Source organism: Ranitomeya imitator, chromosome 2, assembly GCF_032444005.1.
Source record: "Ranitomeya imitator isolate aRanImi1 chromosome 2, aRanImi1.pri, whole genome shotgun sequence".
NCBI lineage: Eukaryota > Metazoa > Chordata > Amphibia > Anura > Dendrobatidae > Ranitomeya > Ranitomeya imitator.
This window is the reverse complement of record NC_091283.1, coordinates 392498508-392526233: the sequence shown is the minus strand read 5'-3', so window position 1 is coordinate 392526233 and position 27726 is coordinate 392498508. Positions and strand designations below refer to the sequence as shown.

Sequence of the window (27726 nt, the reverse complement as noted above, 5' to 3'; positions counted from 1 at the left end):
TCTTAATCGCAGAAACAATGCTTAATAATAAACATTAAAAATGCGGATTCACATCTGCACACAAAATGCATAAAATATAGGGATAATTATAGAATATTGTTATTGCGTCATGTAGTGCAACCTGCAGAAAAAAAATCTCATTTTATTCTCTCTCTAGAATCTAGAAATACACTGTTATGTACAGATGTATCACTATGTAACCTGCCTGTGGTATCAGAGCCTGCAATACAGATCAAGTATACAAAATTCTCGCTGTAATTTCACTGGAGCCTGGGGCTCAGCAGCTTTGCCTTCTGCCTGTTGAAGGTTGTGATTTGAGACCTGGGATGACATGCAAAAAAAAAAAAAAGATTTTTTTGTAATTTCTTTTTATCATTTTTAGTAGTTTCATATGACCCAAAAAAATATCTGACTTTTTCTTCACCTCATTAAACAAGTACAACAAAGTACACTGCTGTATACAATGTACCTGTATAATTTACTTCAGGGGTCACTGCCTGCAATACATCTCAAGAATAACAAAATCTAATATGTAGCATGGAGGGCTATGGCTCCTATTTAGAACTGCTGCCTAAGAACAATGAGACATGAGTAAGGGTATGTGTCCACGTTCAGGATTTGGTCAGGATTTTACGCAGGTAAAATCTGCACCTGAGGTCAACTGCGTTTTTCATGCGTTGTTTGAGCATTGTAAGGACATGCTGCGTTCTGAAAAGACGTGCCACATGTCTGTTTACGCGGGTCTGCCGAATGCATCTTTTAATGCATAGTGGAGAACGGATTTCATGAAATCCCCTCCACTATGCTGTAACATCTGGACGCTGCGTGTTTGATGCTGCGGCTCTACGCAGCGTCAAACACGCAGCGTTTCCTGAACTTGGAAACATACCCTTAAAGGAGTCTGATCACAGGACAAGAAGGGTGAATATATAATTTATTTCATCTACTGAGCAGGGAGAAGCAGCCCTGCCCCCCAAGGAGGAGGAGATAAGAGCAATGAAGACATTGGGTATTAGAAGTCTGGACAAAAGCTTTGATGGGACGGCACTAAACCCTCAAAGCGAGACAATCCTGATGAATCCACGACAGTTGGGATCTATGCCTTTGGTCTCTATGGTGCCTTTCTGATTACTGCCCTCCCTGCCCGGGCTGAGAGTTTTGGTGTGCGACCCTCTCTCTCTCTCTCTCTATTGGTGCTCCGAAGTATCATATACACACACACACACACACACACACACACTAGCTGTTTCACACTAGCTGTTTCCAGCCAGCTAACGCTCGGCACGCTCATTGCTATCTAATTAACGCTGCTGGTGATTAAACTAAAGTAAATAATGACAACATTCAATAGCTTTGTGTGCTAATGTGTGGGGACGCAGCCTCGTGTGCTAATGTGTGGGGACGCAGCCTCGTGTGCTAATGTGTGGGGACGCAGCCTCGTGTGCTAATGTGGGGGGACGCAGCCTCGTGTGGTAATGTGGGGGAACGGAGCCTCGTGTGGTAATGTGGGGGAACGGAGCCTCGTGTGGTAATGTGGGGGAACGGAGCCTCGTGTGGTAATGTGGGGGAACGGAGCCTCGTGTGGTAATGTGGGGGAACGGAGCCTCGTGTGGTAATGTGGGGGAACGGAGCCTCGTGTGGCAATGTGGGGGAACGGAGCCTCGTGTGGCAATGTGGGGGAACGGAGCCTCGTGTGGCAATGTGGGGGAACGGAGCCTCGTGTGGCAATGTGGGGGAACGGAGCCTCGTGTGGCAATGTGGGGGAACGGAGCCTCGTGTGGCAATGTGGGGGAACGGAGCCTCGTGTGGCAATGTGGGGGAACGGAGCCTCGTGTGGCAATGTGGGGGAACGGAGCCTCGTGTGGCAATGTGGGGGAACGGAGCCTCGTGTGGCAATGTGGGGGAACGGAGCCTCGTGTGGTAATGTGGGGGAACGAAGCCTCGTGTGGTAATGTGGGGGAACGGAGCCTCGTGTGGTAATGTGGGGGAACGGAGCCTCGTGTGGTAATGTGGGGGAACGGAGCCTCGTGTGGTAATGTGGGGGAACGGAACCTCGTGTGGTAATGTGGGGGAACGGAGCCTCGTGTGGTAATGTGGGGGAACGGAGCCTCGTGTGGTAATGTGGGGGAACGGAGCCTCGTGTGGTAATGTTGGGGAACGGAGCCTCGTGTGGTAATGTGGGGGAACGGAGCCTCGTGTGGTAATGTGGGGGATGGAGCCTCGTGTGGTAATGTGTGAGGATGGAGCCTCGTGTGGTAATGTGGGGGGTGGGATTGTGTGTAGTAATGTGGTGGGCAGGCGGGATTATGTGTGGTGATGTGGTGGGCAGGCGGGATTATGTGTGGTGATGTGGTGGGGAGGCGGGATTATGTGTGGTAATGTGGTGGGGGGGCGGGATTGTGTGTGGTGTTGTGGTGGGCAGGATTATGTGTGGTGATGTGGTGGGGGGCGGGATTGTGTGTGGTGATGTGGTGGGGGGGCGGAATTGTGTGTGGTGATGTGGTGGGGGGGCGGGATTGTGTGTGGTGATGTGGTGGGGGCGAGATTGTGTGTGGTAATGGGGTGGGGGGCAGGATTGTGTGTGATGTGGTGGTGGCGGAGCTACTGTGCAGGGGGCGGGATTAGCGAGTAATCACGATGCCTCTTATATATATTTTTTTCTAACCCAACCATGATGACTTGTACTTCGCAACAACTTTGTGCCTAACTTGTTTGGAGATCCCACCTTGGTCTTCACGGTGTTGTTTGGTTAGTGGTACCTCCTGCTTAATGATGTTGCAGCCTGTAGCCTCTGTGACCTTTCAGAAAAGGTAAATTGTATATACTAACAGACCACTTGACACTCAGATTGCACACAGGTGGACTTCCTTTCACTAAGCATGTAACTTATGAAGGGAAATGGTTCCACCTGTAATTTTTAAGGGCCTCATAGCAAAAATGATGAATACATATGCACATGCCAATTTTTAGTTAGTTAACACCATAAATGTAATTTATACCTATATTTTTCTCACTTCACCAACTTAGTGTATTTAGTGCTGATGCATCACACACAAATCGGATTACAAAAATATTTAAACATAGTATGCACTCCTTTGCTTTTTACCTTTCGCAAGCCACTGGCTTCGCAACTTCGCAAGCTAACAGATCTGAGCACAGTAATGTGTAGATAAGATGATGCACGGATCGAGATAAAGTACAGAATGCAGGTAAAGGAACAGACATGTACCTAGGAGAAAAAAAAAGACTAGACATGTGGTGAACAGATAGTGATGTAGTCACAGCAGTAACACAGTCAGCGATTGCGGAGGTGCAAATACAGGATTATATGATTATAGTCAGCAAGTGGACAGGTGTATATGAATCCAGACAGCAAGCACACAGGCATAAATACAGGCTTACATAACTACAGTCAGTGAGAATAAAGGAAAAATTCCTCAGTACTCCTATTTCTCTACCAAATAATCCCTAAGCCATTAATGTGTAGAGTCTCGGTGCCCCCCAGGACTGAGTCCTGTCCCCTCTATCACACAGTCCCTGCTCCCCCATTACCGCTCACCAGTGCAGACTTCTCCCTTCAGCTCTTACATGTGGAGCCGGCTGTACCCTAATGTGCAGAGTCCGGTGCCCCCCCAGGACTGAGTCCTGTCCCCTCTATCACACAGTCCCTGCTCCCCCATTACCGCTCACCAGTGCAGACTTCTCCCTTCACCTCTTACATGTGGAGCCGGCTGTACCCTAATGTGCAGAGTCCCGGTGCCCCCCCAGGACTGAGTCCTGTCCCCTCTATCACACAGTCCCTGCTCCCCCATTACCGCTCACCAGTGCAGACTTCTCCCTTCAGCTCTTACATGTGGAGCCGGCTGTACCCTAATGTGCAGAGTCTCGGTGCCCCCCAGGACTGAGTCCTGTCCCCTCTACCACACAGTCCCTGCCCCCCATTACCGCTCACCAGTGCAGACTTCTCCCTTCAGCTCTTACATGTGGAGCCGGCTGTACCCTAATGTGTAGAGTCCCGGTGCCCCCCAGGACTGAGTCCTGTCCCCTCTATCACACAGTCCCTGCTCCCCCATTACCGCTCACCAGTGCAGACGTCTCCCTTCAGCTCTTACATGTAGAGCCGGCTGTACCCTAATGTGCAGAGTCCCGGTGCCCCCCAGGACTGAGTCCTGTCCCCTCTATCACACAGTCCCTGCTCCCCCATTACCGCTCACCAGTGCAGACTTCTCCCTTCAGCTCTTACATGTGGAGCCGGCTGTACCCTAATGTGCAGAGTCCCGGTGCCCCCCAGGACTGAGTCCTGTCCCCTCTATCACACAGTCCCTGCTCCCCCATTACCGCTCACCAGTGCAGACTTCTCCCTTCAGCTCTTACATGTGGAGCCGGCTGTACCCTAATGTGCAGAGTCCCGATGCCCCCAGGACTGAGTCATGTCCCCTCTATCACACAGTCCCTGCTCCCCCATTACCGCTCACCAGTGCAGACTTCTCCCCTCAGCTCTTACATGTGGAGCCGGCTGTACCCTAATGTGCAGAGTTCCGGTGCCCCCCAGGACTGAGTCATGTCCCCTCTATCACACAGTCCCTGCTCCCCCATTACCGCTCACCAGTGCAGACTTCTCCCCTCAGCTCTTACATGTGGAGCCGGCTGTACCCTAATGTGCAGAGTCCCGGTGCCCCCCAGGACTGAGTCCTGTCCCCTCTATCACACAGTCCCTGCTCCCCCATTACCGCTCACCAGTGCAGACTTCTCCCTTCAGCTCTTACATGTGGAGCCGGCTGTACCCTAATGTGCAGAGTCCCGGTGCCCCCTAGGACTGAGTCCTGTCCCCTCTATCACACAGTCCCTGCTCCCCATTACCGCTCACCAGTGCAGACTTCTCCCTTCAGCTCTTACATGTGGAGCCGGCTGTACCCTAATGTGCAGAGTCCCGATGCCCCCTAGGACTGAGTCCTGTCCCCTCTATCACACAGTCCCTGCTCCCCCATTACCGCTCACCAGTGCAGACTTCTCCCTTCAGCTCTTACATGTGGAGCCGGCTGTACCCTAATGTGCAGAGTCCCGGTGCCCCCCAGGACTGAGTCCTGTCCCCTCTATCACACAGTCCCTGCTCTCCATTACCGCTCACCAGTGCAGACTTCTCCCTTCAGCTCTTACATGTGGAGCCGGCTGTACCCTAATGTGCAGAGTCCCGGTGCCCCCTAGGACTGAGTCCTGTCCCCTCTATCACACAGTCCCTGCTCCCCCATTACCGCTCACCAGTGCAGACTTCTCCCTTCAGCTCTTACATGTGGAGCCGGCTGTACCCTAATGTGCAGAGTCCCGGTGCCCCCCAGGACTGAGTCCTGTCCCCTCTATCACACAGTCCCTGCTCTCCATTACCGCTCACCAGTGCAGACTTCTCTCTTCAGCTCTTACATGTGGAGCCGGCTGTATCCTAATGTGCAGAGTCCCGGTGCCCCCTAGGACTGAGTCCTGTCCCCCCTATCACACAGTCCTGCTCCCCCATTACCGCTCACCAGTGCAGACTTCTCCCCTCAGCTCTTACATGTGGAGCCGGCTGTACCCTAATGTGCAGAGTTCCGGTGCCCCCCAGGACTGAGTCCTGTCCCCTCTATCACACAGTCCCTGCTCCCCCATTACCGCTCACCAGTGCAGACTTCTCCCTTCAGCTCTTACATGTGGAGCCGGCTGTACCCTAATGTGCAGAGTCCCGGTGCCCCCCAGGACTGAGTCCTGTCCCCTCTATCACACAGTCCCTGCTCTCCATTACCGCTCACCAGTACAGACCTCTCCCTTCAGCTCTTACATGTGGAGCCGGCTGTATCCTAATGTGCAGAGTCCCGGTGCCCCCCAGGACTGAGTCCTGTCCCCTCTATCACACAGTCCTGCTCCCCCATTACCGCTCACCAGTGCAGACTTCTCCCTTCAGCTCTTACATGTGGAGCCGGCTGTACCCTAATGTGCAGAGTCCCGGTGCCCCCCAGGACTGAGTCCTGTCCCCTCTATCACACAGTCCCTGCTCCCCCATTACCGCTCACCAGTGCAGACTTCTCCCTTCAGCTCTTACATGTGGAGCCGGCTGTACCCTAATGTGCAGAGTCCGGTGCCCCCCAGGACTGAGTCCTGTCCCCCCCTATCACACAGTCCCTGCTCCCCCATTACCACTCACCAGTGCAGACTTTTCCCTTCAGCTCTTACATGTCACCACTTCCCTACATGCTCCCATCTTGCTCCTGCCCCCATTTGACTGATCACATGACTGTGACATCATCACAGGTCCTGGAAGCAGAACTCCAGAATAGAGAGAGGGAGAATCTCTGCTCACCACCCGGTAAATGTTTCTTCCCCTCTAGCGCCCCCTGTGGCCACAGACATTTCCCACTTCTTTCTGCCCCACCAGGAGGAGATATCGGAGGGGACATGAGGGCAGTGAGGGGCATTCAGCAGACCCCCGAGACTGCAGGGCAGAGACCCAAATCCAGGACTGTCCGCTGTATCCGGGACGGTTGGGATCTATGGAGATATTTGTGTTCATCATTCACAGTCGGAGCAGATAGAACTTCCTCATGTTCCAGAATCTTCTCTATACGACATCTGGCTTTCTGTGTCTGTAAGGCCGTGTTCACACGGTGCAGAAATAATGTTTTGTTTTCTGCAGGATCCGCACCGAACCACGTAATAACAATCTCCTCTAGTTATTACTGAACTTTTAATGTATTTCTCCCGTTATTTGATGCATTTTTGGTGCAGATGTGAAGCCGCATTATTAATGTGTTTTTATACCACAGATTACAGTGCCGGCAAAAAAAATCTTTACACTTGCGCAGCAAAAAAAAAACTTTACATATAAAATCCACATCATAATTTCACTTTTTAAAAATGTACACAATGGGGGAGATAATATTCTGTCTAATATTAAAGCTGGCTTTGCTGCAAATATCAACCAATCAACGCTCAGTTTTCACTTCTCTGGTAAAGCGAAAGCTGCACTCTGATTGGTTGTTATGTGCAGCTCAGCCAGTTTTGCTATTAGGCAGTCTTTTATTATCTCCCACAATGGGTCGAAAGAAGCTCAAAATGGAAGATAAATCCCGTGCCTTGACTCTGCTCGAGAAGGGGGATTCGGTGATTGCTGTAGCTAGAGATCTGGGGGTGTCAAGAGAAGCAATTTATCAACTGAAGCGGTCGGCGGCATCATTGCCTCCTGGGATGGTACCGCAGAGGTAGTCAGGCTCTGACGCACCGAAGAAGACTTTACCAAGGACTGATAAGCTTCTGAAGCGTGAAGTGATGTCACATCCTTCTATAACTGCCATTGAACTAAAAAACAAGTACCCTATGCTCCTCCAGAACATCGCAACTAGGACAATTCGGCACCGCCTGCAGAAGGACCTGGGTCTACCAAGTTGCCATGCTGCAAAGAAGCCCCTGCTCACAGCAGCAATGAAGATGAAAAGGCTTGCCTTTTGTAAGAAATATCAAGATTGGACATCTGAAGAGTTTAAGAAAGTGATGTTTAGTGATGAGAGCACTTTCAGGCTGGTCAGGGGAAGCTCAAAGGTTGTGCGTCGTCCGAGTACCGTGTCATGGTATGACCCAAAATATACAGTTAAGACTAAGGTGCTGAAGACACTGTGGGTAAACATGGACTCCACATGCTTAGCCAGCCTTGCTGAATCCATGCCTAAACGACTGCAGATGATGATAAAATGTAAGGGTGACATGACAAAATACTAATTGTAATAAAATATCCACAATAAAACACTTGAATCCACTTGAATATTAAGATTTTGTGGTTTCATTGAACTTGTAAAGATTTTTTTTGCTGGCACTGTACCTTTGATTCTGCACATAAACTATCTGCACTGTTTTACATGTCTTTTTTTAGGCTCCACATAAAAACTTATAGAGAAAGAAAAAAAAAGCCTCAAAACCGCACGGATCAGCAGTATCTTTAGGCTATGTGCACACGCTGCGGATTTTACTGTGGATCCGCAGCGGTTTTCCATGAGTTTACAGTACCATGTAAACCCTTTTTAAACAAAATCCGCAGTGCACATGCGGAAAAAAACGCATGGAAACATAGCGTTGTTTATTCCGCAGCATGTTAATTCTTTGTGCGGATTCCACAGCGGTTTACACCTGCTCCATAATAGGAATCCGCAGGTGTAAAACCACAGGTGGAATCCGCACAAAAAACGCATTAAATCCGCAGTGTTTTTTACCTGCGTTTTTCTAAAAACAGGTGCGGAAAAATCCGCAGAGGTTTTATCTACGTGTGCACATACCCTTAGACTCTCAGTGATCAGAAGTTTTCATGAGATCACATCCAAATTGCTTGGACAGGTGGATGTGATTTCATGCGATCTGTGCTCACTGTGCGTCTGAAGATGCTGCTGATCTGTGCGGTTTTGATGCTTTTTCCTTTTTGCTTCTATGTGGAGCCTGAGAAAAACTAATGTAAAAAATGTATTTTTTTAGAGTTGAAATAAAGCTTTTCCGTACTAATAAATAAGCTTTGTAAATGCTGCTTCACATCTGTACCAAAAATGCATCAAATAAGGCGAAAAAGGCATAAAAAATACAGCAAAACCGCAATAATCAGAAGATTGTGATTACGTCATGTGGTGCTGACAATTAATAGGATAGGCGTGGTAGTCTGCGCTTCTGATGGTGAAATACAGAAATCCAGAAGATGTAGAGCAGTGTTTCCCAAACTCCAGTCCTCACTGACCCCATGGGTCATGTTTTCAGGATTTCCATAGTGTTGCACAGGTGAGACAATTCCTGATGCCTTGATGATACTTCCACTACTTGCGCAATACTAAGGAAATCCTGAAAACATGACCTGTGGGGTCCGTGAGGACTGGAGTTTGTTTGGGAAACACTGATGTAGAGGATTGACTATGTGGTATATTCTCAATGTGTGTCAAAGTTGGACCAACTTCTTCATCAGGAAAACTGCAATAGTCATGTAAGGTGTGGTCAAGTTCACATCTACGTGCAGAAATAATCTAGAATAAATATAGCAGTTACAGTGTGTGTGAACACGGCCCTAGCGTTACATTTTGTCTGATTTTTGCTAATGTTCGATGTCAATTATTTATTTGAAAGCAAATTAAAATGACATTTATATAATTGCTTTTAATTATTTATAGTAATTTATAGGAAGAAAAATATCTGACTTTCACATATTCACATTTCACTTTCACATATTTCACAGACTACCTGTGATTTTAAAGTCTACAATTCACCTTCATGTAAAGATAATTTTCCCATGGTTGTCGGTGTAGGCTGTGGCTCATACTTTTTGCTATTTCCTACAATGGTGCAGGTTGGAGGTTCGAATCTCGTTGAGATCAGATCTCAAGCAACAAATATATTTATTTAACCCCTTCACCCCGAAGCCTGTTTTCCAGGTCGTCCCTCATGACAGCACCACAGGATGTTGCTCTTCATATCCTTGATAGGGACAGGAACACAGAAGAGGTTAAATAGCCCCTCCCCACCTCCACCCCTCAGTGTTTTTCCTGTCCCTATCAGGGACAGACGCAGGAGAGAGATCTCCAGAAGATTAGATTTTTTTCTTTTTACCTGATCCGTCAGGTCTCGGTGGAGCAGGAGCTCCTGAAAGCGGTTCCATCCTCCTGGAGGAGGCTCTGGCCACGAGAGTCTGGCGACTCCTGAAGTCGCACGATACCGCTGGAGGTCCCTCTGCGACTAGGTCGAGCTGTCTGCTCCCATGCGCTGCCTCATCCCCTCACCAAAGGGGGCGCTGCGGCAGCAGCTGCGATGTCCGGCGCTCCCTCAGGCTCCACGTGCGGCCGCTGCTGGCGTCGCTCCCCTAACTTCCGGTCCGGCGCTCCAGCCGGAGGTGACGACTTCCGGGGGGCATGGCCGGATTCCGGGGGTCGGCGGCGCCGATTGTTTCCGGGGCGCCTGGGAGCTGCAGGGGGAGATCAGAGCGCAATGGCTGAAGATTATGCGCCGGTATCCAGGTCCCAGGCTGGTCTGCGTGCGTTCCAGATGACGCATGCGCAGTACAGCTGGGAACCTGAAATCACCGTCGAGGCCAGCAGCTGAGCTCGGAAGGAGGACGAATCAGATGTCTTGAAGCTGGGTAAGATTGCTACTTAATGACCGACATCTGACAGCACACTTGACCCAGTAACATGGAAGGTGCTACTCGCCCAGACGTCCAATCCTTAGAGCTGCACACGGACCATGTGAGTAGTACGTGGTACGGGATGCATTACAAAATGTTAGTTCTGTACCTACAGGGATCTCCTTTACATTTCAGGATAAGGACTTTCCCGAGAGGTCAACTACTAAAAAAAATGACTATTAAATGCCCATTGTGCACCACCAAACTCCCAGAGGGCTATAAGAAGAAATTATGCGAAAAATGCATCGCTAAACTTCTTAAAGACGAACAGGCTTCGCTGTTAGATAATATTAAATCTATGATTAGAGACGAAGTCCAAGCTACAGTGTCTACTATGGTGCCACCCCAATCTCCGCGGCCTAAAAGGCCTAGATGGGATATGGATGTGAGTTCCGAGGAAGGAAAGGTCTCAGGTTATTCCGATCCGGGCTCGGACGAAGAGGACAATGCATTAACTGTGCTTCCGGAAGAACGGAAGAAATACTTGTTCTCATCCGAAAATACGGATATACTGCTAAAAGCAGTAAGAAGCACTATGAAAATAGAAGACTCGTCTGAGCCTTTATCAGTTCAAGACGAGATGTTTGGGGGCCTGAAAACTCGCAGGAATAGAGTTTTTCCGGTCAACAATCACATAACTGCAATGATAATGGAAGAGTGGGAAGATGTGGGAAAAAAATTAGTAGTCCCGAGAGACTTCAAATACCGTCTTCCCTTTGACCCAGAAGAAACTAAAGTCTGGGAGTCGGTTCCAAAGATCGACATTCCCGTGGCCAAAGTCACAAGGAAAACGGCTATTCCCTTTGAGGACTCGTCAGGGTTAAAAGACCCAATGGATAAGAGGTCAGAAGATCTTCTTAAGAAAGCCTGGGAATCGTCAGCCGCCATTATGAAGACGAATATAGCGGCTACCTCTGTAGCAAGGTCCATGAGTCTTTGGGTGAACGAGCTGGAGAGTCATATTAAAAACAGAACTCCAAGGGAAGAAATCCTTAAATCCTTTTCAGTTTTAAAGATGGCGACTGATTTAATGGCAGATGCTTCAGCGGAATCCGTACGCTTTGCTGCCCGGAATAATGCGCTGTCAAACGCAGCAAGAAGGGCCTTATGGCTGAGATCGTGGACGGGAGATACCCAATCCAAGAACAAGCTGTGTTCGATTCCATTCTCAGGTTCTCACGTCTTTGGTCCAGTCCTTGACGAGCTACTTGAAAAAGCGTCTGATAAGAAGAAAGGCTTCCCTGAGGAGAAGCCAAAGAAACCGCAATTCTTCCGAAAAACTCGCTCCCACCCAAGACAGGACTACAGAGGCAAAGGGAAGTCCGGTAGGTGGAGCTACCCTAAAGGAGGCAGAGGAAAAGGTTCCTTTCGAGACCAATCAACAGGACCCAGCAAACAATGACGCCAACAATATAGGAGGGAGACTACAATACTTCCAAGAAGGATGGCAGAACATAACTCAGAATCAATGGATTCTACAGACAGTGGCACAGGGTTACAAGATAGAGTTTACTCATCTACCCCCCAAGAGATTCTGCTTAACACAGACAGAGTCATCAGCAGTACATCAAAGGCTGATAACAGACATACAGGAACTCTTAGAATTAAACGTCATAATACCGGTACCCCATCATTAACATTTTCAGGGGCATTACTCCAGTCTGTTCTCCATAAGAAAACCAAACGGAGATTACCGGACAATAATAAACTTAAAACCATTAAACAAATGGGTGGCGTACAAACGCTTCAAGATGGAATCTCTCAAATCAATTACACTGCTAATAAAAAAGAACTCTGTAATGTGCACGCTAGATCTCAAACATGCTTACTATCATGTTCCCATCCATCCCTCAGATCAAAAATTCCTCAGGTTCGCAATAAGAAACCACAAGAAAATACTTCATTTCCAGTTTCAGTGCCTACCATTTGGTCTCTCCTCTGCCCCAAGGATATTTACGAAGCTCATGACGGAGGTCATGGCCTACTTAAGAGAAAAGGAAGTTCTCATCGCACCATATCTGGACGATCTGTTGCTGATCGCAGATTCATCCCAACAGATGGAAGAATCCTTAGAAATTACCACGTCACTCCTGAAACGTCTGGGGTGGGTAATAAATGCAAAAAAATCGAGTCTCGAACCAGAGACGCAGAAGATATTTCTAGGGGTACTACTAAATTCCGAACTAGAATACTCCTTCCTACCAGACCAAAAACAACGGTCAATAAAAAAAGAACTTCAATCAATAAAAAAACGGAAATACATCTCCATCAGGAAAGCAATGAGGATTCTAGGTCTGATGACCTCATGCATTCCCAGTGTACAGTGGAGCCAGTTTCACTCCAGAACGCTTCAAAGGGAAGTTCTTTTGGTATGGAACGGAAGAAAAGATTCACTAGACAACAGGATGTGGTTACCCAGCAAGGTAAAGCAGTCCCTCTCATGGTGGATCAACATAAAAAACCTCAAAAGAGGAAAACCATGGAAAATATCTCCATGCATAAATATAACCACCGATGCAAGCTCAAGGGGCTGGGGAGCCCACATAGAAGGTCGATACCTTCAGGGGACATGGCCACCATCGATACGCGACAGTTCCTCCAACTACAGGGAACTCAGAGCGGTCTGGGAAGCACTAAAAAGGTGCCAACACGAGATTCAGGGACACCACATCCGAGTCTTCTCAGACAACTCGACCACGGTAGCTTTTCTCCTACATCAAGGAGGACCAAGGCACCGTCCACTTCAGACACTAGCAGAAGAAATATTCTCCTGGGCGGAAGATACCGTAAAGTCCATCACAGCAGTACACCTAAAAGGTTCACAGAACCAAATAGCGGACTTTCTCAGCAGAGAGAAGGTACAGCCGTCAGAATGGTCTCTAAACGAAGAAATCTTTACTCAATTAATCCAACAGTGGGGCACCCCACAAATAGATTTATTCGCCTCAAGGAGCAATACAAAAACGAAAGAATTATTTTCGCTAAATCCAAGAGACAATCCAACTGGCATAGATGCATTGGCTCAACATTGGGACATGGAACTTGCATACGCGTTTCCTCCACTAGCCCTAATTCCCAGAGTTTTGAGGAAAATTCAGGAAAGTTTAGCCGTAGTAATCCTAATAGTGCCATATTGGCCCAAGAGGAGCTGGTTTCCTCTGCTGAAGTGGATGGCGGTGGAAGACCCAGTGTTACTACCACTAAGACGGGATCTTCTAATACAGGGACCATTGGTCCATCAAAATCTAAAGATGCTACAACTCTCAGCGTGGATCTTGAAAGGGAGATCTTGAGATCAAAGGGACTGTCTGAGTCAGTTATCTCGACCATGAAAAAAAGTAGAAAGCCGGTGACCTCGGCTATATACCAGAAGATTTGGAAGAAGTTTGGTGCACAGACCAATACTCCAATATCCGTTCTCCAACAACCAGATATTCCTCAAATACTAAATTTTCTCCAAACAGGTTTTGATATGGGCTTAAGACCTAGTACGCTAAAGGTACAAATCTCAGCTTTAACTGCCTTTTATGACTATCCAATAGCGAATCATCCCTGGATAATGAGATACATTAAAGCTACACAACGTATCAGACCAACAATACGAAGCTTAGTACCCTCATGGAACCTCACTTTGGTGCTAAATGAGCTACGGAAAGCTCCATACGAGCCACTTGATCAGGCAGACCTAAAATCTGTGACATTCAAGACTGTTTTCCTCGTCGCAATAACGACAGCAAGGCGAATAGGTGAAATTCAAGCCCTGTCCATAACAGATCCATACTTAAAGATACAAGAAGATTGCATCGTTTTAAAGTTGGATCCCTCATTTCTTCCAAAAGTTGTGACGGACTTTCACAGAAACCAGGAAACAGTTTTACCTACGTTCTGCCAGAACTACAATAACGAAAAAGAACATTCTCTTCATTCTCTGGATGTTAAGAGAACAGTGTTGCAGTATCTAAAACTTACAGACAGCTGGAGAATTGACTCTAATCTCTTTATCCAGATGTCCGGGAAAAATAGAGGCAAAAAAGCCTCAAAAGCGACTCTGGCCAGATGGATCAAATCTACCATTTGCGCTGCGTACATTTCAGCTGGTGAATCTCCTCCAGATCACCTAAAAGCCCACTCTCTGAGAGCAGTATCTGCTTCATGGGCAGAGAGTGCGGGTGCATCCATGGACCAAATTTGCCGGGCGGCAACTTGGTCTAACTCAAATACCTTTTGCAAGCACTACAAGCTGGACGTTCTTTCAAAGCAACAGACTAGCTTTGGGAGAAGAGCCTTCCAAGCTGTAATCCCGCCCTAATAGGAGTTATTTGGTATTTCTCCTGTGGTGCTGTCATGAGGGACGACCTGGAAACTAGGAGTTAGTCATACCGGTAACGGTATTTCCAGGAGTCCATCATGACAGCACCCATTATTTGCCCCCCCTTGAACTACTGTCTAATGTGTGATATGAACATGTATAGAGAGGAAGTTCAATAAAATTGTGTTGTATCCATCCTGATGTGGTACTTTGTAAAATCACTGAGGGGTGGAGGTGGGGAGGGGCTATTTAACCTCTTCTGTGTTCCTGTCCCTATCAAGGATATGAAGAGCAACCTCCTGTGGTGCTGTCATGATGGACTCCTGGAAATACCGTTACCGGTATGACTAACTCCTAGTTTCACCTTCCTGATCAGACCAATTTTTACAATTCTGACCACTGATCACTTTATGAGGTCATAACTCTGGGATGCTTCAGTAGATCCCACGTTTTCTTAGATCAATAGATCCCACTTAGGCCGGGATCACACATGCGAGAAACACGTCCGTGTCTCGCATGTGAAATCCAAGCTCTGGCACCGGCACTCCAGAGCGGAGCGTGCGGCCACATAGCAACACGTGGAGCTGCACGCTCCGCTCTGGAGTGCCGGCGTCAGAGCTTGGATTTCACATGCGAGACACAGACGTGTTTCTTGCATGTGTGATCCCGGCCTTATTCTGAGACTGTTTCCTCATTACATGTTTTACTTCATGATAGTGGTAAAATGTATTTGATATGACTTTGAGAAACAAATCGGACATTTGGCAAAAATGTAGAAAATTTTGCAACTTTCCAACTTTTACTTTTTATGCCTTTAAATCAGAGAGTCATGTCACACAATATAATTAATATATAACATTTTCCACATGTCTAGTTTATTTACATCAGCACAATTTTTGAAATATAATTTTTTGTTTGTTTGGAAGTATTAAGGGTTAAAAGTTGACCAGCGATTTCTAATTTTTACAACAAAATTTGCAAAACAATTTTTTTTTTTTTTTTAAAGGGACTCTGTCACCTGAATTTGGCGGGACTGGTTTTGGGTCATATGGGCGGAGTTTTCAGGTGTTTTATTCACCCTTTCCTTACCCGCTGGCTGCATGCTGGCTGCAATATTGGATTCTAGTTCATTCTCTGTCCTCCATAGTACACGCCTGCGCAAAGCAATCTTGCCTTGTGCAGGCGTGTACTATGGAGGACAGAGAATGAACTTCAATCCAATATTGCAGCCAGCATGCAGCCAGCGGGTAAGGAAAGGGTGAATCAAACACCTGAAAACTCCGCCCATATGACCCAAAACCAGTCCCGCCAAATTCAGGTGACAGGTTCCCTTTAAGGAACCACATGACATTTGAAGTGACTTTGAGGGGCTTATATGATGGAAAATACCCTAAAGTGACACCTTTCTAAAAAAATGCGCTTCTCAAAACCACATTTAAGAAGTTTATTAACCCTTTAGTTGCTTCACAGGAATTAATAGAATGTAGAAGGAAAAAATAAACTTTTATTTCACAAAAAATTTCCTTTAGACCTAACATTTTTTACTTTCGCAAGGATAACCGGAGCGAATCGATCATACAATTTGTTGTGTAATTTCTCTCCTGACTACACCGATACCCCATTTGTGGGGGAATACTATGGTTTGAGCGCACAGCAGGGCTTGTAAGGGAAGGAGCGCCATTTGACTTTATGAATGCAAAATTAGCTGGAATAATTAGTGACGTTTGGAGATTCCCTGATGTGCCTAAACAGTAAAAAAAAAAACCCACAAGTGACACCATTTTGGAAACTAGACCCCCTATGGAACTTACCTAGATGTGTATTGAGCACCTTAAATCTCCAAGTGCTTCACAGAAGGTTAGAACATTAAGTCGTGAAAAAAAATATAAAAAAAAAAAAAAATTTCCCACAAAAATCTTTGTTAGCTACAAATTTTGTATTTTCACAAGGGTAACAGGAGAAAATAGACCCCAAATTTCTCCTGAGTTCACAGATACCCAATATGTGGTTGAAAACTACTTTTAAGGCACAGTGCAAAGCTCATAAGGGAAGTAGCATCATATTAGGGTATGTGCTAACGTAGGTGGGATCTTTGCGGACTTTTCCGCACCTGTTTTTGTAAATCTGCAGGTAAAGTGCACTGCGGATTACCTGCGGATTTACTGTGGAATTACCGCGGTTTTTGTGCAGATTCCAACTGCGGATTCCTAATATGGAGCAGGTGTAAACTCAGCGTTTCCATACATTTTTTTCCGCAGCATGTGCACTGCGGATTTTGTTTTCCATAGGTTTACATGGTACTGTAAACTCATGGAAAACAGCTGCGAATCCGCAGCGTCAAAAACGCTGCGGATCTGCAGCAAAATCTGCAACGTGTGCACATACCCTTTCGGTGCAGATTTTGCTGCACTTGTTTGAGGGTGCCATGTTACATTGGCAGAGCCCCTGAGGTGCCAGAGCAGCAGAACCCCCCATAAGTGACCCCATTTTACAACCTAAATCTCTCAATTTATCTAGGGGTGTAGTGATTATATTGACACCATAGGTGTCACGACACACCTTTCGGGTGATATGGGACAGGGAGCTTCTTCCCTGTCCAGAGCTCTAGGGGGTGCCTTAGCTCACCCTTTTCTCTACAATACTTCCGAAGGTGAAGATGCCGGGGCTGCCACCTTTGACCTATCTTAGCCCTCCATCTGTTTTTATCCCCCACCCAGGGAAGAGGGGTGCTATTGTGCACCGCAGTACACTAACCCGACAAACAAGGATAAACAAACAAGGGTTAACAGAAAATTTCAGGCATACAAAATATTCACCCACATAAAACAGAGGAATGCACTGGGGAGTGGAGGTAGGGGAAAAAAACAAAAATGGAGAAAGGAAGGGAATTACCACACTTACAAACCATGCAAGTCACAGATAACTCCTTCAACACTCCTCATATAAACACCTCTCCCTCCTGAAGCCATGCCACAAATACTAGCTCTGACATGGATTTGTGTCAGAGCCAAGATTATAAAGGGAATGGGAGTGGCTAACTGAGCTCAGGGCTCCCCAAATGGCTGTTCTGCCAGAAGAAATAAACACCATTCAAATGAAGGAGACTTGCTACTTCTCAGCGCAGGAGTGGGAGCAATCAGATGTTGCGGTCTTCTAGACTCTCTGTTGCAAAACCCCCATTACAACAGGTGTGTCACAGACTTTTATACCACTGGGCAGTGAAGAAAAAATAATTTTCATTTTTACCACCAAAATTCTGTGTTAGCCTCAAGTTTCACATTTTCATACTGGGAAGTGGTAAAAAATAGCACCAATATGTGTCCCTACATTTCTGCTTAACGTAGAAATACCCTGTATGTGGATGTACAGTACTGTTTAGCCATACAGAGAGACTTGGGAGGGATTGTGCGCTATTTGCCTCTTGGAGTGCAGATTTTCCTAGACTAGTGTCACGGGGCTACCGCGACAGAGAGGTTCCAGAGAACCGCAGCGCTCTGGGCCTCGTTCACACACAGTGAACAGAAACTCTTCACCTGTTTTCTGACCTAGCTGCTTTGTGCCAGCAGTGCAGGAGTTAACCTTATTGCTAAGTTGCTGAGAGCTGGGTCTCTCTCAGCTGAAATGGATCTTGTAATCTGATCCTCTATATAGACCCAGTCCTGATTTCAGCTAGTATCAGTGATCAGTTCTACTGCCTGGCTTGGAGGTTGATGGAGAGAGGTGTTGGAGGTTTATTTACAGAGATTGGTGATTGCAGTTTTGGTTGCATGTTAAACCTGTTTTCGTTCCTAAGTTTATTCCTTCTCTTCCCTTCTCTGTGTTTCCTCTGTGGTTGTGTGAGCATTTGGTGAGTTTGAATCTTTAGTTACCTTGTCTGTTTACCGTTATTTGTTGTATAATTACACTGGTGCAGTCCACCTCCCTTGGAGGGAGAGGGGGCCACTAATAGGGCCTGTACAGGAGACAGGGATACGCTGGCGGCTCGGGCCTCCTAATCTTCATAGGTACCCCCGAGATAAGGGAAGGCCAGGGCCCCATTAAAGTGGTAGAAACAGGTGGGGGTCCCAGTACGCCGTCCTGCCCCTTTAACGCCGCTTACGGCATGACAACTAGTTTGCGGATTCCACATCAAGAGCCTCTAAGTGCTAGAAAAGCAGAAACTCCCCCCCCCCCCAAGTAACCCCATTTAGGAAATTATAACCCTTTGGGAATTTATCTACAGATGTCGTGATGATTTTTACTCCATGGATGTTTTCCAGAAACAGGCAAGAGTGTATGTTGCTAAGTGAAAATTGCAAACTGCCATTGTGATCAGTACGCAGTAGTGACCAGTACTTTGCAGTCACCAGTATATTATGCCTAGCCCGTGCTTCAGGAGACATGGACCTGAAAATTAGGCGGATTCTCATCACTACAGAAATGCCAAACATGAGCACTAAATGTGGTTCAGGCACACTGGGGCTCAGAATGGAGGGGGGCATGTGGATTTGGGAGCATACAATATGCTTATTTCTTTTAGGGAGCAAGGAGCCATTTCGCTTTTCCAGACCCTTTATACTCTGAGTAACATGGAAGCCCCCTACATTTACATTAACAGATGTGAGTGACGACTTGCTTTTTACCCTTCGCCACGACAGCACCCCACATGAGAGCGAGGGATCCGCCCATAGGAACAGGAAACCTACAGAATAAAAGGAGGCGGTCCCCTCTCCTCCTCAGTTTAGGTTTCCTGTTCCTATAGGAATCCGAAGTACCTGCAGTCAAGAGGATTCCTGGGCCATGCACCCATCTGCGTCGGTCTCCGTGGGAACGGCAGGGGCTGCGGTTCCAGAGGCAGTGGCGGGGGAGCCACTGCTTGCAGCCTCCCACCTCGTCTGGTCAAGTCGCCATGGTCCGGTCATCGCTGGTCCGCTCGGCTCAATGAGGACGCGCGCGCTCTGCGGCCGGCTTAATATCCAGCAGCCGCCGCATGGTGAGAAGGAGCGGCGCGTCTAACCCGGAAGTTGCTGGAGCACTTCCGGGTTAGGTCCGGGGAGGCAGGAGATTCGGCGCCATATTTAAATCTACGGCGCTAGCGTCGGCCGGTGTGTGTGAGTATGGCTTCACCGGCTGCGACAGAGCGTTCTCCCAGAAAGGAGACAAGCGCCAGGAGCAGCACTAAGAATGGTGGTCGACCTCAGGAGAGATCTTCCACCAAACAGAGAGATCCCTTATCAAAGAATACGCCTCCAGAACCGGTACCTGTCAGCTTCACTGGGTGAGTTTTTAAAAGATCCTCTGCCTATATGCTGATGTATGTTCCTCCTGTGTCCCCTTCCTCTAGACTAGGAAAAAGACACGCAAACCCAAGCACAAAGAATGTGCCTTATGTGCGCAGCCCCTACTGGATTCTTATACGAAAAGGTTATGCTCAGAATGCATCATGCTAACCTTACGTCAGGAGTATATAATGACTCCGTCTGACGTTAGAGCCATAATCTGGGAAGAGATGCAGGGTTTGGCGCATGCAAGTAGCACCAGTACCCGCCAACCAAGCAGGTCCCCATCTCCAGCAAGCTCAGAGTCAGAGGTGGTACATAAATCCTCAGACGAATCGGAATCTCAGCCGAGTTCATCCGAAAATGAAGGGGGGCTGTGTCTGCCTAACAGCAGTGTAGACAACTTAGTAAAAGCTGTCAGAAGCACGATGGGGTGTCCAGATGAGAAGGGAAAGAAGTCAGCTCAGGACATCATGTTCGCGAGATTAGGACAGAGAAAACGTAGATCCTTTCCCGTCATACCCACGATTAAAGATTTAAGTAAGAAGGAGTGGGATAAACAGAATACAAGAGGATTCCTACCATCATCCTCTAAGAGACGCTATCCCTTCAGTGATGAGGAGCTGAATTCTTGGTCAAAGGTGCAAAAAGTTGATGCGGCAGTAGCATCAACCTCTAAACAATCGGTCTTGCCAGTGGAAGATGCGGGGATTGTAACTGACCCATTAGACCGAAAAGCAGAGGCCTTACTTAAAAGATCATGGGAGGCTAATACGGGGGCATTCAGGCTTGCCATTTCTGCTACTTGCACGGCAAGGTCGCTACCAGTGTGGATGGAACAACTGGAGGAACAAATTAGAGGTAGAACTTCGAGAGAGTCAATTCTACCGAAAATCCCTCTAATAAAAGAGGCTATAGCGTTCATGGCAGATGCCTCTGTGGATTCGCTATGCCTAGCAGCCAGATCATCCGGCCTAGTGAATACAGCCCGGCGAGCACTCTGGTTGAAGAACTGGAAAGGGGACGCAAAAGCAAAGGCAAAACTTTGTGCGATCCCCTGCCAGGGTGAGTTCCTTTTTGGAAAAACACTGGATGAGCTCTTAAATAAAGCGGGAGAGCGAAAGAAAGGCTTCCCTGACCAATATATTCCATCTTACAGGAGAGCCTTCAGAAGACGGCCCTTTACCAGAAACAAACCGTTTGAGAAAAGGGATCACTGGGAGACAAAGGATCCTAAACAAAAAGGTGCTCTGCTTAGCGGATCCTATAATACAAAGTGTAGCAAGTACCGCTAACTATGAAGTAGGCGACAGATTAAAATTTTTCTTTTCTAAATGGGAACAAATAACATCTAGCCATTGGATTCTGGACATTATTAGATACGGATTAAAATTAGAGTTTAATAGAATCCCTTGGGATTCTTTTATAGTAACATCGCCAAAAGGACGGGAACAACAAGAAGCTCTAGAGTCAGAAATCCTATCTCTTCTATCTAAAAAAGTCTTGATAGAGGTTCCCCAGGATCAAAAAGGGAAGGGGTTCTATTCCCCTTTATTTTTGATCAATAAACCAGATGGTTCATTTAGAACCATCATAAATTTAAGAAAATTAAATTCCTTTTTGTGTAACCATACCTTTAAAATGGAATCTATTAGTTCTGCCATCAAGCTTTTGTTCCCTAGGTGTGTCATGGCCGGGATAGACCTAAAAGATGCCTACTATCATCTTCCCATACATGCCGAACACCAGCAGTACCTAAGGGTAGCAGTCATCCTGGCAGGACAGGTTCGTCACTTTCAATATGTAGCAATGCCCTTTGGGCTTTCTATGGCTCCCCGCATCTTTACAAAGGTGATTCTAGAAGTGATGGCTCATTTACGCCAGCAGGACACTTTAATAAGACCCTACCTGGATGATTTTCTAGTAATAGGAGATTCCATAACTCAATGTAAAATGCAGTTATCTAATGCGATCTCATCCCTACAGGAGTTGGGTTGGATCGTCAACTTCGAAAAGTCCAGGCTGAATCCAGACACCGTTCAAATATTTCTAGGAATCCAGCTAGATTCAATAAGTCAGAAAAGCTTCCTCCCGCATTCAAAAAAAGTGACTATACAATCAAAAGTGTCAGAGGCAATGAAAAAACCCCACATGACCCTGAGGAAGGCTATGTCCTTACTAGGATCATTATACTCATGTATACCAGCTGTACCGTGGGCTCAATTTCATACCCGCCAATTACAGTATGAAGTATTGTCAGTCCAGGGGAAAAGACGACATCTTGAGAGTAAGCTAACTCTTTCCAGAGATGTCATAAGATCCCTATCCTGGTGGCTAGATATGGATCACCTTTCAAAGGGTGTACCATGGATGATAGATCCTTCTAAGAGGATTACCACTGACGCCAGCCCTATGGGGTGGGGTGCACATATGGAAGATGATCTGGTCCAAGACACCTGGAATCAGACAGAATTGACATGTTATTCCAATTGGAAAGAGTTAAAAGCGGTAGAATATGCCTTAAGTCATTTTCTTCCACAGGTTCAGGGAGCACATGTGAGAGTTCTGTTGGACAATTCCACCGCAGTGGCATATATAAACCGTCAAGGGGGTACGCGATCAGGAACCCTGATGACCGTAGCAGCAGACATCTTCCAGTTGGCAGAGTCTCATTTTGCATCCTTAACAGCCCTACACATCAGAGGGGCGGAAAACACCAAAGCAGACTACCTCAGTCGAAACAGACTACGCCAGGGAGAATGGACCTTAAACAGAGACATATTCAGAATAATAACAGAAGCATAGGGCATACCTCAAATAGATCTGTTCGCCACAAGAGGTAACAGACAGGTAACAAGATTTGCTTCCCTGAACCTCATGGATTATCCAGACATGTTGGACTCCCTTCACCACCCTTGGAAGTTCAAACTGGCATACGCCTTTCCTCCGATGTCTCTGATTCCGCTAGTGATCAGGAAGATCAGGAGGGAACAAGCAAGAGTAATCCTCATTGCGCCCTTTTGGCCAAAGAGGCCATGGTTCTCTTGTCTCCAGAGCATGTGTCTATGCGATCCATGGATCCTCCCATTAGACAAAGAGCTGCTGTCCCAGGGCCCATTTTTCCACCCGCAAGTGAAAGGGCTTCACTTGACGGCGTGGAATTTGAGCGGCAGTTATTAAGTTCAAGGGGGTTTTCAGAAGAACTGGTAAACACCCTGTTACTATGTAGGAAAAGATCTACCACTCTATTATATAGTAGGGTATGGAAAAAATTCTTAAACTTTTATACAATACTGTTCACTAAGCAAGTTCCGGTAATACCTATTCTAGAGTTCCTACAAAAAGGTAGAGAATTAGGTTTATCGGTAAACACCTTGAGAGTTCAGGTCTCAGCATTAGGAGCCCTATATGGAGACAATATAGCAGCTAATAAGTGGGTCTCCAGATTTATTAAGTCTTGTGAATGTAATGTTTAGAGAAAAAAAAAATTCCTTTCTTGGCGCTTCCGGAAGACAAGGATAGTTTGAAGGTTGAGATAATTTGCTCAGTACCAAATTTATTAGGACACTTTAATAAGAACAAAACAACGCGTTTCAGCCCACAACGGCCTTCATCAGGTATTATATGTGCTTTTAAAATTGTTTTAAAAGAAAGTTATCTTTATAGACTGGTGACTCCTAGCACATAGCAGGGGTGTGCCTGAATTAATTGGGATTAACACTCCACCCCAAGTAAGTCAGTGTAATCTTAAACCAATCCTGGTGTATCAAATGTTATAATGGTATAATAAAAAATAAAAAAAATTATATGTAAATATACAAGACATTATAAATTGTAGAGTTACACAGTAAATCCTTTCGAAAAGTATATAAAAAACAATTAAATTACATATCGTCTTAGCAAAATTTAAAAATTTAAAAGTTAGGCAAGGAGAGAAAAAAAAAAAAAAAAAAAAAGTAAAAAATAAAAATAAAATAAATGAATGAATAAATTTATAAATACGCGAAGCATATTATAAACTGCAAAATTACACAATGGATCCTGTAATCCTTTCCACAAATATTTATAAAACAATTAAATAGCATTTTAGCAGAATTCAGAAGGGAAAAATTATACATATACCTATACGCACATACATATATATATATATACACTTTTTTTTGTATAGAGATTCGCAATGGAGAGGGGAGGAGGAGGGAGAGGGAGAAGAGGTAAATGAAAGATGAAGGGAAAAGGGAGAGAAGAAAAGAGAAAAAGGAGGAAAGACAAAAAAAAAAAGTGTATATATATGTATGTATGTGCGTATAGGTATATGTATATTTTTTCCCTTCTGAATTCTGCTAAAATGCTATTTAATTGTTTTATAACTATTTGTGGAAAGGATTACAGGATCCACTGTGTAATTTTGCAGTTTATAATATGCTTCGCGTATTTAGTCATTCATTTATTTTATTTTTTACTTTTTTATTTTTTTTTTCTCTCTCCTTGCCTAACTTTTAAATTTTTAAATTTTGCTAAGACGATATGTAATTTAATTGTTTTTTATATACTTTTCGAAAGGATTTACTGTGTAACTTTACAATTTATAATGTCTTGTATATTTATTTACATATAATTTTTTTTATTTTTTATTATACCATTATAACATTTGATACACCAGGATTGGTTTAAGATTACACTGACTTACTTGGGGTGGAGTGTTAATCCCAATTAATTCAGGCACACCCCTGCTATGTGTTAGGAGTCACCAGTCTATAAAGATAACTTTCTTTTAAAACAATTTTAAAAGCACATATATAATACCTGATGAAGGCCGTTGTGGGCTGAAACGCGTTGTTTTGTTCTTATTAAAGTGTCCTAATAAATTTGGTACTGAGCAAATTATCTCAACCTTCAAACTATCCTTGTCTTCCGGAAGCGCCAAGAAAGGAATTGTTTTTTTTCTCTCTAAACATTGTATTCACATGCAATCCTTGGATCAAGGCTGGCATAGTTCCTGCAATAGTGCTGCATGACGGAATATTATAAGGCATGGATCCATCATACGGATCAATTGAATGTACATACAAGACATCTAAAGGGTGAGTGCAACAATATATATTTCTTGCTGTGAATATACACCTACACTTAGACTCTGCGCCCCTTGTCTCCCCTTTTATATCTCCTTCCGATATCCTTGTCTTGTGAATGTAGTAATCCGGTCCATATTCCCCGTCTACCTCCGTGGGATTTAAATTTAGTGTTAGAGGCCTTAACTGGCTCCCCATTTGAGCCACTAGATTCCATACCTCTAAATATTCTAACATATAAAGTTGCCCTATTGGTAGCCCTAACCTCAGCTAGAAGGGTTAGCGACATCCAGGCCCTATCGGTAGACCCGCCTTTCTTACTGGTATTTCAAGATAGAATAGTCTTAGGCCGGCTTCACACTTGCGAGTTTTACGGACGTAAGAGCGCAGAAACTACGTCCGTAAAACTCGCAAAAAATACGGCACAATTATTCTCTATGCCCCTGCTCCTATCTGCCGTATTTTACTGATCAGTATTATACGGCTTTCTACGGCCGTACAAAATCGCAGCATGCTGCGTTTGTCACCGTACTGCGCAAGAAATACGCCAATGAAAGTCTATGGAAGCGTGAAAAATACGGATTTCACACGGACGAGCAGTGTGACTTGCGAGAAATACGCAGCGCTGTTAGAGAGAAAAGCCGGTAATTCAGTGCGGTGTACAGTAAAATCACACTGACAGCTTACAGTAGAATAGGTAGAATAAATGTGTACACATAGAATAGATATATATATATATATATGTCAGTGAGACACATATATGTATATATATTAATATTTATTCCAGCGCTATACAGCTTGAAAGCCGGTAATTCAATTACCGGCTTTTTCTTTCTCCTTCCTAAAACCCGACATGATTTGAGACATGGTTTACATACAGTAAACCATGTCTTCTCTCCATTTTTTTTGCAGATTCCACACTACTAATGTCAGTAGTGTGTATCTGCAAAATTTGGCCGTTCTAGCTCTTAAAATAAAGGGTTAAATGGCGGAAAAAATTGGCGTGGGCTCCCGCGCAATTTTCTCCGCCAGAGTAGTAAAGCCAGTGACTGAGGGCAGATATTAATAGCCTGGAGAGGGTCCACGGTTATTGGCCCCCCCCTGGCTAAAAATATCTGCCCCCAGCCACCCCAGAACAGGCACATCTGGAAGATGCGCCTATTCTGGCACTTGGCCACTCTCTTCCCATTCCCGTGTAGCGGTGGGATATGGGGTAATGAAGGGTTAATGCCACCTTGCTATTGTAAGGTGACATTAAGCCTAATTAATAATGGAGAGGCGTCAATTATGACACCTATCCATTATTAATCCAATTGAATGAAAGGGTTAAATAAAACACAAACACATTATTTAAAATTATTTTAATGAAATAAAAACAATGGTTGTTGGAGTATTTTATTCTACGCCCAATCCAGTCACTGAAGACCCTCGTTCTGTGAAAGAAAAAACATAATAAACCAACAATATACTTACCCTCCGCAGATCTGTAACGTCCAACGATGTAAATCCTTCTGAAGGGGTTAAAACATTTTGCAGCAAGGAGCTTTGCTAATGCAGGCTGCTCCTCGCTGCAAAACCCCGGGGAATGAGTCTAAATATAGATCAATGAGCTATATTTAGCTTCATTTGCGGTGAGGCGCCCTCTGCTGGATGTTCATAGATCGTGGGAAATTTCCTAGAAAGCTCCCAGGCTTTCTAGGCAAGTTCCCACGATCTATAAACAGCCAGCAGAGGGCGGCTCACCGCAAATGAAGCTAAATATAGCTCATTGATCTATATTTAGACTCATTCCCCGGGGTTTTGCAGCGAGGAGCAGCCTGCATTAGCAAAGCTCCTTGCTGCAAAATGTTTTAACCCCTTCAGAAGGATTTACATCGTTGGACGTTACAGATCTGCGGAGGGTAAGTATATTGTTGGTTTATTATGTTTTTTCTTTCACAGAACGAGGGTCTTCAGTGACTGGATTGGGCGTAGAATAAAATACTCCAACAACCATTGTTTTTATTTCATTAAAATAATTTTAAATAATGTGTTTGTGTTTTATTTAACCCTTTCATTCAATTGGATTAATAATGGATAGGTGTCATAATTGACGCCTCTCCATTATTAATTAGGCTTAATGTCACCTTACAATAGCAAGGTGGCATTAACCCTTCATTACCCCATATCCCACCGCTACACGGGAATGGGAAGAGAGTGGCCAAGTGCCAGAATAGGCGCATCTTCCAGATGTGCCTGTTCTGGGGTGGCTGGGGGCAGATATTTTTAGCCAGGGGGGGGGCCAATAACCGTGGACCCTCTCCAGGCTATTAATATCTGCCCTCAGTCACTGGCTTTACTACTCTGGCGGAGAAAATTGCGCGGGAGCCCACGCCAATTTTTTCCGCCATTTAACCCTTTATTTTAAGAGCTAGAACGGCCAAATTTTGCAGATACACACTACTGACATTAGTAGTGTGGAATCTGCAAAAAAAATGGAGAGAAGACATGGTTTACTGTATGTAAACCATGTCTCAAATCATGTCGGGTTTTAGGAAGGAGAAAGAAAAAGCCGGTAATTGAATTACCGGCTTTCAAGCTGTATAGCGCTGGAAAAAATATTAATATATATACATATACAGTGGGGCAAAAAAGTATTTAGTCAGTCAGCAATAGTGCAAGTTCCACCACTTAAAAAGATGAGAGGCGTCTGTAATTTACATCATAGGTAGACCTCAACTATGGGAGACAAACTGAGAAAAAAAAATCCAGAAAATCACATTGTCTGTTTTTTTAACATTTTATTTGCATATTATGGTGGAAAATAAGTATTTGGTCAGAAACAAAATTTCATCTCAATACTTTGTAATATATCCTTTGTTGGCAATGACAGAGGTCAAACGTTTTCTGTAAGTCTTCACAAGGTTGCCACACACTGTTGTT

The 27726-nt window shown here is 45.3% G+C and overlaps 1 protein-coding gene across 1 annotated transcript in view; it reads right to left on the bottom strand.

The window, feature by feature from the left end:
* LOC138666994 (zinc finger protein 250-like) overlaps window positions 1-6256 on the bottom strand; it is a 48960-nt gene extending 42704 nt beyond the window's left edge. The window contains exons 1-2 of the mRNA XM_069755207.1: window positions 6173-6256; window positions 3107-3229 (exon numbers count right to left, since the gene is read on the bottom strand). The gene's annotated coding sequence lies outside the window, so the exon portion shown is untranslated. The remainder of the gene's footprint in view (window positions 1-3106; window positions 3230-6172) is intronic.
* Between the last annotated feature and the right edge of the window lie 21470 nt (window positions 6257-27726).